Source organism: Pristiophorus japonicus, chromosome 13 (genome assembly GCF_044704955.1).
Source record: "Pristiophorus japonicus isolate sPriJap1 chromosome 13, sPriJap1.hap1, whole genome shotgun sequence".
NCBI classification, from domain to species: Eukaryota; Metazoa; Chordata; class Chondrichthyes; family Pristiophoridae; genus Pristiophorus; species Pristiophorus japonicus.
Genome location: NC_091989.1, coordinates 102807376 through 102816091, shown reverse-complemented (window position 1 = coordinate 102816091; position 8716 = coordinate 102807376). Strand labels below are relative to the sequence as shown.

Below are 8716 nucleotides of genomic sequence, written 5' to 3'. Positions count from 1 at the left end.
CAGATACAGAATCTTAGTCCTGGCTTTCGCCACATGGAAGGACCAGAGCTCAGGGCCTAATGTTCCTGTCTTCTGTCAGTCCTACAAGTGATTTACTGTCGGAGCAAGACGCTCTCATTCTCCCAAACTTGGATTGTTTCTGTTTCTCCAAATGTGCCTTTCGCTAGGCTGAGACCACAGCAAGTTATCAAAATAAATAATGGTTACAATGATTAGAATAATCAAAAAGTAAATATTAGGGCAGCTAGAAAATAAGACTTGGATCAAGTTACAAGACTGAAGATATTAAAATTCAGAGTCTCTCTGCTTGGGTGGATCAATAAAGAAAGGTAACACTAGGACCCCATTTTACCGTTGTGTGTGGAAGAATAAAGCTAAATACAGGGCAATGATACAATGGCAGCAGCATTGTTAGTTTAGATCTGATGAAGGATTGTGGCCAACTCCAGGACAGGCAGAAATTTGGTCACTCTTACATATGGTGAGATTTTCTTTAAAGGACTCTGGTATGTTTCGGGCTCTCCCTCTCTGGATACTTTATATTTGTGTTCAGTGCAGAAGTCATTTTGCTCAGGTGAACTTGCAGTTCCGATGAACTGAAGCTAGATATTGTTGGCTGCCACATTTTCCTCCATAACAGTAACTGCACAAAAAATAAAATCATTAGCATTCAGAGCATTTTGGGACGTCCTGTTAGCAAAGGGTCAATTAGATGGGACTACTTTTAACACAAAAGCAGAATACTGCAGATGCTGGAATCTGAATTAAAAACACAGAATGCTGGAAATCTCAGAGCGTCAGGCAGCATCTGTGAAGAGAAAAACAGAGTTAATGTTTCGGGTCGATGACCCTTCGTCAGAACTGCTGAATGTTCGAAAAGAACACATTCTTAAGGATGCGTCTATTTGTACTAACTGAAATGCAGCATTTCTCTGATTGGCTCTCCAGACCTATTGCTGATTGGCCCCCTTGGAGGATAAGCCACACCCTGAAGTTCCTCTGGAACCACTCATCCCAAGTTCTGTATGAATTTCCAATTTTAATTCGATCCATTTTGATTTAGGAAGCCACCGAGGATAGATCGCCACAAAAGCCACCAAGTTCCTGCCGGTCCCTTGCCCCAAGTGCATCCCTCCGCCAGCTGAAGACCCTTACCCCAGCAATCTCTCCGCCAACTGAAGACCCTTACCCAAGCGCAAGACCTTATTCCCTCTCTCTTCCCCGCCACAAGCGCTCTCCGCCCTCAAGCTCTCTTCCCCACTTCTCGCTCTCCCCGGCGGCCTCTCTCTCTCTCTCTCTCTCTCCCCCAGAGATGCTTTTGTTGCAGATATTGTCCTTTAAATAATTCCTTCAAATGCAATAAAAATATTTATACGTGTTTCAAAACATCTGCAAAGATCCCTAATCTCTTTCACTGTCTTTTCATTCAGAAACACCAGGGTCTGATTGCATAAAACAGAAAGATAAACTGACTCAACTCGCAAATCAAGGGTCATTCAATCTAAATTATGCTCGTTATGCAGTGCTAATTGTGAGTGGAATCATGGAGGAATGTAATGCCAGCAGTCGGGTAAGTGTCAACAGCGTGAAGTTGGGAAAAGTGTTCAAAAGATGATGATTCGGAAAGGACACGTTTTAGAAATCTCTGACACTAGAATTCAGCAGATTCGTTGCTGGTTTTTCTGTTTCTCTGTACTTCTATAATTTGTTCTGCAGATATTGGCCATCCAATTTGAGTTTCCCCACAAATGGACACATTTAACTCCTGTTAACACAAAACTGCTTTGTTCAAATTAAATTAATTTCAATCAATATCGCACAAAAATGCAACCCATGAAAATGCATCGAAAATGTGTTGCTTAGTTCAAACCTCTTGATTCTAATTTGTATTCCCACCACAAATGGGCTCTGAACAGTGAATTCTGCCACTTTCTTCGAATTCAACTCCATGATCAACACCAGGTGCCGAGGCGTCACAGCTTCTCCCAGTGGATGAACTGCGTCATCAGGTGGAGGCAAAGCAGTTTGGGGAGTATGGCCAGCCAGAAGTCGAAGATCATCAAATATGTGGAGGAGCACCCTGGAGAAATGAAGAAAGTTGTGGTACAGAAATGTAACATCCCTCCCACCACCCTCTCCACCTACCCGAAACAACAAGGAGAGTCGGTGCTGACTGCCAGCAGACCTTCTGCAGCCAAAGGAAGAGGACGTGCACTTCAGTTTGTCCCAATGTTCAATCAGATTTGTTGAGCTGGTTCAAGCAGGCGAGAGCAGCTAATCTTCTTGGGCTGTCCAACCTCGACTTGCAGGGAAAGGCGAGTGAGTGTCAGCATCACGGATCGGCCACTTTAAACACAATAGTACAATCTCATCCACGCCCATACATGAGGAGACAAGCGATGTTCTGACAGAGAGTGCCGGCAACTGAATACCTCATAACAATTCCAGAAATGTTGTTTCATTATAAGCCTAAGTATATCTTTAATGTTTATGTAATGAGCGGTACCCATGCAGAGCACCAGCTTTCATCAATGAAAAATACTCAGGTATGTCTCGAAACCTCTTCAAATAGTAGGCGTGGCCATGCATTGTTAGAAAGAGTACCAATGTTTAATTAAGCATATAAAATAACAAGTCAACTCATAGGAGGTGCAGGAGCTCCTTGTGTCTGCAGCCCAACCGGCACACACAGGAGCGAGGGTGAACAAAGGGAGGTCACATGCTAGTCTCGGCCTTTTGGCTAAGATCTGCATAACTAACCTGACCAGCCACCATGACGTCCGGGTGGTTTCTCCCTGGTCAGGAAGGTATATGCTTACATTTTTGTAAACAGGAGGTGGGTGGGATTGGTGACCCATCCACCTCCACGGAGGTGTGTGGGGGACCTGACCCATCCACCTCCATGGCACGAACCTGGTATTGCAGTACTTCCAGGAACGGTGCAGTGGCTCTAGGCCTTTTGGCTAAGAGCATTGGCGCAGAGTGATCCTTGACTGGTGCAGGGTGACCTCTGGCGTTTGTGACTTGACAAAGAATTGGAAACGATTGGCTACGAATTTATTAAAAAAAAACTAAGCTAAATGTCTCAATGGAACATTTCGCTACAGAGTTGGTGGTGGGTGGGGAGCCTTGGGGATCAATCATAATGCTCATTTTCAATGTGACTCTATGTGACAGGCTCGATGGACCAGCTGGTCTTTTCCTGTTGGTCATTTTTCGTATGTTTGCAAATAGAAACAACAATTTTGTTGATAAATGTGCTGTCAGCAAGAAGCAAACCCTAATCCCAGACGTTTCACAAAATGACTGAACTTTGTATTGTACACCTTGTACAGTACTCGGGTTTCAATCACATTCATTTAAATAGTTGCTTTGATGTTTTATGGTGTTTAATGGTGTTCCTGTAGTGTTTTGCTGCGCTGATTTATTAAAATTGCTTAAGTCGCACTTGTTGGATTAATCAAATTTATTTCAAACAAATAACAGTTCTGAATTAAGAGTAGATTGTACTCCCTGTTTCTTTACAAACTCTCCTCTGTTGATTTGTCACTTTCTTATTTCCTGCTCAGAAGTTTCGAATCGCTGTTAGACATCTATCATTAAGTTGTAGGTTTTCTGTTCCTATCCTTCTCCTTTCCATCCATAACTAGAGGATACCCCTTTCCATTCTCTTACCCACTTCAATACTCCTGGAACTGAAGAGCCAGCTGATCTGTTGGTTTCGAGTAAAGCCATGTTCATCCTAAATTATCCTTTTCACCAATTTGCTATCTGGAGTGATCCCTCTTCCAGATAAGGTTACATTTTTGGAAAAAAATAATCTTTTCATGTCTGAGGCAAAGAAAGCTGTTCAGACAGGATAGTCTTCACCTGATTTAGATTCATATGGCTGACCTTGCATAGAGCAGTGAGAGAGGATTAAATGTAGCAAGAGCGAGGGGCAAATAGAGCAGACTCCAATATGAGAGAAAATGAACACTGAAACTAGAAGAGCTACATAGGCCGAGATGTTATAGAATAGAAGTGGGGATGGTGGATGTCAGTTAGAGTACAGGCAGTAAAATAATAATTGCAGGTTTCTCAAGATGTGCTCCTGCTGAATGCTGCCCCCTATAGGGAGTGCCAGATTGTGAAATTACCCCTGTTACAATGGGACAAAGATGGACTAAGTGAGTTGGCAAAACTATGGTGGATGGAGTTCAATGTGGGGAAGTGCGAGATCTTGATGTGAGAAAGAGGAATTGGAATATTTTCGTAATGGTGAGATTTGGCGCTGTGAAGGAGCAAAGGGATTTATGTGTCTATGTACACAAATCTATAAATTACTGCTGCCATTTACTCATTTCCTGTTGTCCAATTTAGCACTTAGCAATCTAGTCTATTTCTTTTCTCGTGTATATGTTTAACCCAGTGATGTGATGATGTGCAGCACAAAGCCCGGATCATAGGATTACACAGGATATACAGCACAGAAACAGGCCATTCGGTCCAACCAGTCCATGCTGGCGTTTATGCTCCACTCGAGCCAAGTGTTTGAGCTGTCATTGCGGCCTCTGCTGTGTGGGGCTGCACTGCAGGTGGCCCTGGAATTGCTGCTGGATTCTTTTGTGCTTGCTGTCATTTGTTGGGCGTTTCTAGACAAATCCTTCAGTGACCCCCAATCACACACACTCAGAAAGCAAGCTTCTCTTAAAAGCTGGGCTGTGACAATCGGGTTTGCCTCAGCAGCTGGAGAGTGAGCTGACCTTATCTGCTGGCAAGCGGCTTCCTGCTCCTGTTGGTGAGAGGGGAGCGACCTGTCAAAAGCCCAGCGGGAGATCGAGAGCCAGCGGCAGTTGGTGAGAGGGGAGCGACCTGTCAAAAGCCCAGCGGGAGATCGAGAGCCAGCGGCAGTTGGTGAGAGGGGAGCGACCTGTCAAAAGCCCAGCGGGAGATCGAGAGCCAGCGGCAGTTGGTGAGAGGGGAGCGACCTGTCAAAAGCCCAGCGGGAGATCGAGAGCCAGCGGCAGTTGGTGAGAGGGGAGCGACCTGTCAAAAGCCCAGCGGGAGATCGAGAGCCAGCGGCAGTTGGTGAGAGGGGAGCGACCTGTCAAAAGCCCAGCGGGAGATCGAGAGCCAGCGGCAGTTGGTGAGAGGGGAGCGACCTGTCAAAAGCCCAGCGGGAGATCGAGAGCCAGCGGCAGTTGGTGAGAGGGGAGCGACCTATCAAAAGCCCAGCGGGAGATCGAGAGCCAGCGTACCGGTGCAGCTACAGCGGGAGAGAAAGCAAAATAGAAGTAGAAAGTAATCAAAAAGTGACGTCACAGCCAATGGGGTAAGTGATTGGCTGGTGTTTGGTGAGTAGCTTTTCTTTTATTTTTTATATCAGTAAGTGAACTATAACATTGTTATTACCAATTTAAGGGTATCTAAGGTTAAGACATGGCAGGAGAGCTCAGTCATGTGATATGCTCCTCCTGTACCATGTGGGAACTCGGGGACACTTCCGGTGTCCCTGACGACTACGTGTGTGGGAAGTGTATCCGCCTCGAGCTCTTGACGGTCCGCGTTGCGGAATTGGAGCTGAAGGTGGATTCACTCTGGAGCATCCACGATGCTGAGAATGACGTGAGTATCACGTGTAGTGAGTTGGTCTTACCGCAGGAGAAGGGTCCACAGCCAGATAGGGAATGGAAGACCAACAGGAAGAGCAGTGCAGGAAAGATAGTGCAGGAGTCCCCTGTGGTCATCCCCCTGCAAAACAGATACACTGCTTTGAGTACTGTTGGGGAGGATGACTCATCAGGGGAGGGCAGCAGCAGCCAAGTTCATGGCACCGTAGGTGGCTCTGCTGCAAAGGAGGGCAGGAAAAAGAGTGGGAGCGCGATAGTGATAGGGGATTCGATGGTGAGGGGAATAGATAGGCGTTTCTGCGGACGCAACCGAGACTCCAGGATGGTATGTTGCCTCCCTGGTGCAAGGGTCAAGGATGTCTCGGAGCGGGTGCAGGACATTCTGAAATGGGAGGGAGAACAGCCAGTTGTCGTGGTGCACATTGGTACCAACGACATAGGTAAAAAAAGGGATGAGGTCCTACGAAAAGAATTTAAGGAGCTAGGAGCTAAATTAAAAAGTAGGACCTCAAAAGTAGTAATCTCGGGATTGCTACCAGTGCCACGTGCTAGTCAGAGTAGGAATCGCAGGATAGCGCAGATGAATACATGGCTTGAGCAGTGGTGCAGCAGGGAGGGATTCAAATTCTTGGGGCATTGGAACCGGTTCTGGGGGAGGTGGGACCAGTACAAACCGGACGGTCTGCACCTGGGCAGGTCCGGAACCAATGTCCTAGGGGGAGTGTTTGCTAGTGCTGTTGGGGAGGAGTTAAACTAATATTGCAGGGGGATGGGAACCTATACAGGGAGACAGAGGGAGACAAAAAGGAGGCAAAAGCAAAAGACAGAAAGGAGATGAGGAAAAGTGGAGGGCAGAGAAACCCAAGGCAAAGAACAAAAAGGGCCACTGTACAGCAAAATTCTAAAAGGACAAAGGGTGTTAAAAAAACAAGCCTGAAGGCTTTGTGTCTTAATGCAAGGAGTATCCGCAATAAGGTGGATGAATTAATTGTGCAAATAGATGTTAACAAATATGATGTGATTGGGATTACGGAGACGTGGCTCCAGGATGATCAGGGCTGGGAACTCAACATCCAGGGGTATTCAACATTCAGGAAGGATAGAATAAAAGGAAAAGGAGGTGGGGTAGCATTACTGGTTAAAGAGGAGATTAATGCAATAGTTAGGAAAGACATTAGCTTGGATGATGTGGAATCTATATGGGTGGAGCTGCAGAACACTAAAGGGCAAAAATCGTTAGTGGGAGTTGTGTACAGACCTCCAAACAGTAGTAGTGATGTTGGGGAGGGCATCAAACAGGAAATTAGGAGTGCATGCAATAAAGGTGCAGCAGTTATAATGGGTGACTTTAATATGCACATAGATTGGGCTAGCCAAACTGGAAGCAATACGGTGGAGGAGGATTTCCTGGAATGCATAAGGGATGGTTTTCTAGACCAATATGTCGAGGAACCAACTAGGGGGGAGGCCATCTTAGACTGGGTGTTGTGTAATGAGAGAGGATTAATTAGCAATCTCATTGTGCGAGGCCCCTTGGGGAAGAGTGACCATAATATGGTGGAATTCTGCATTAGGATGGAGAATGAAACAGTTAATTCAGAGACCATGGTCCAGAACTTAAAGAAGGGTAACTTTGAAGGTATGAGGCATGAATTGGCTAAGATAGATTGGCTAATGATACTTAAGGGGTTGACTGTGGATGGGCAATGGCAGACATTTAGAGAACGCATGGATGAATTACAACAATTGTACATTCCTGTCTGGCGTAAAAATAAAAAAGGGAAGGTGGCTCAACCGTGGCTATCTAGGGAAATCAGGGATAGTATTAAAGCCAAGGAAGTGGCATACAAATTGGCCAGAAATAGCAGCGAACCTGAGGACTGGGAGAAATTTAGAACTCAGCAGAGGAGGACAAAGGGTTTGATTAGGGCAGGGAAAATGGAGTACGAGAAGAAGCTTGCAGGGAACATTAAGGCGGATTGCAAAAGTTTCTATAGGTATGTAAAGAGAAAGAGGTTAGTAAAGACAAACGTAGGTCCCCTGCAGTCAGAATCAGGGGAAGTCATAACGGGGAACAAAGAAATGGCAGACCAATTGAACAAGTACTTTGGTTCAGTATTCACTAAGGAGGACACAAACAACCTTCCGGATATAAAAGTGGTCAGAGGGTCTATTAAAGAGGAGGAACTGAGGGAAATATTTATTAGTCGGGAAATTGTGTTGGGGAAATTGATGGGATTAAAGGCCGATAAATCCCCAGGGCCTGATGGACTGCATCCCAGAGTACTTAAGGAGGTGGCCTTGGAAATAGCAGATGCATTGACAGTCATTTTCCAACATTCCATTGACTCTGGATCAGTTCCTATCGAGTGGAGGGTAGCCAATGTAACCCCACCTTTTAAAAAAGGAGGGAGAGAGAAAGCAGGGAATTATAGACCGGTCAGCCTGACCTCAGTAGTGGGTAAAATGATGGAATCAATTATTAAGGATGTCATAGCAGCGCATTTGGAAAATGGTGACATGATAGGTCCAAGTCAGCATGGATTTGTAAAAGGGAGATCATGCTTGACAAATCTTCTGGAATTTTTTGAGGATGTTTCCAATAAAGTGGACAAAGGAGTACCAGTTGATGTGCTATATTTGGACTTTCAGAAGGCTTTCGACAAGGTCCCACACAGGAGATTAATGTGCAAAGTTAAAGCACATGGGATTGGGGGTAGTGTGCTGACGTGGATTGAGAACTGGTTGTCAGACAGGAAGCAAAGAGTAGGAGTAAATGGGTACTTTTCGGAATGGCAGGCAGTGACTAGTGGGGTACCGCAGGGTTCTGTGCTGGGGCCCCAGCTGTTTACATTATACATTAATGATTTAGACGAAGGGATTAAATGTAGTATCTCCAAATTTGCGGATGACACTAAGTTGGGTGGCAGTGTGAGCTGCGAGGAGGATGCTATGAGGCTACAGAGTGACTTGGATAGGTTAGGTGAGTGGGCAAATGCGTGGCAGATGAAGTATAATGTGGATAAATGTGAGGTTATCCACTTTGGTGGTAAAAACAGAGAGACAGACTATTATCTGAATGGTGACAGATTAGGAAAAGGGAA

The 8716-nt window shown here is 45.5% G+C and overlaps 1 pseudogene; it reads left to right on the top strand.

Annotated features, from left to right (window-relative positions):
* Window positions 1-2719: 2719 nt before the first annotated feature.
* LOC139279198 (U2 spliceosomal RNA) lies at window positions 2720-2950 on the top strand (annotated as a pseudogene).
* The last annotated feature ends 5766 nt before the right edge of the window (window positions 2951-8716 follow it).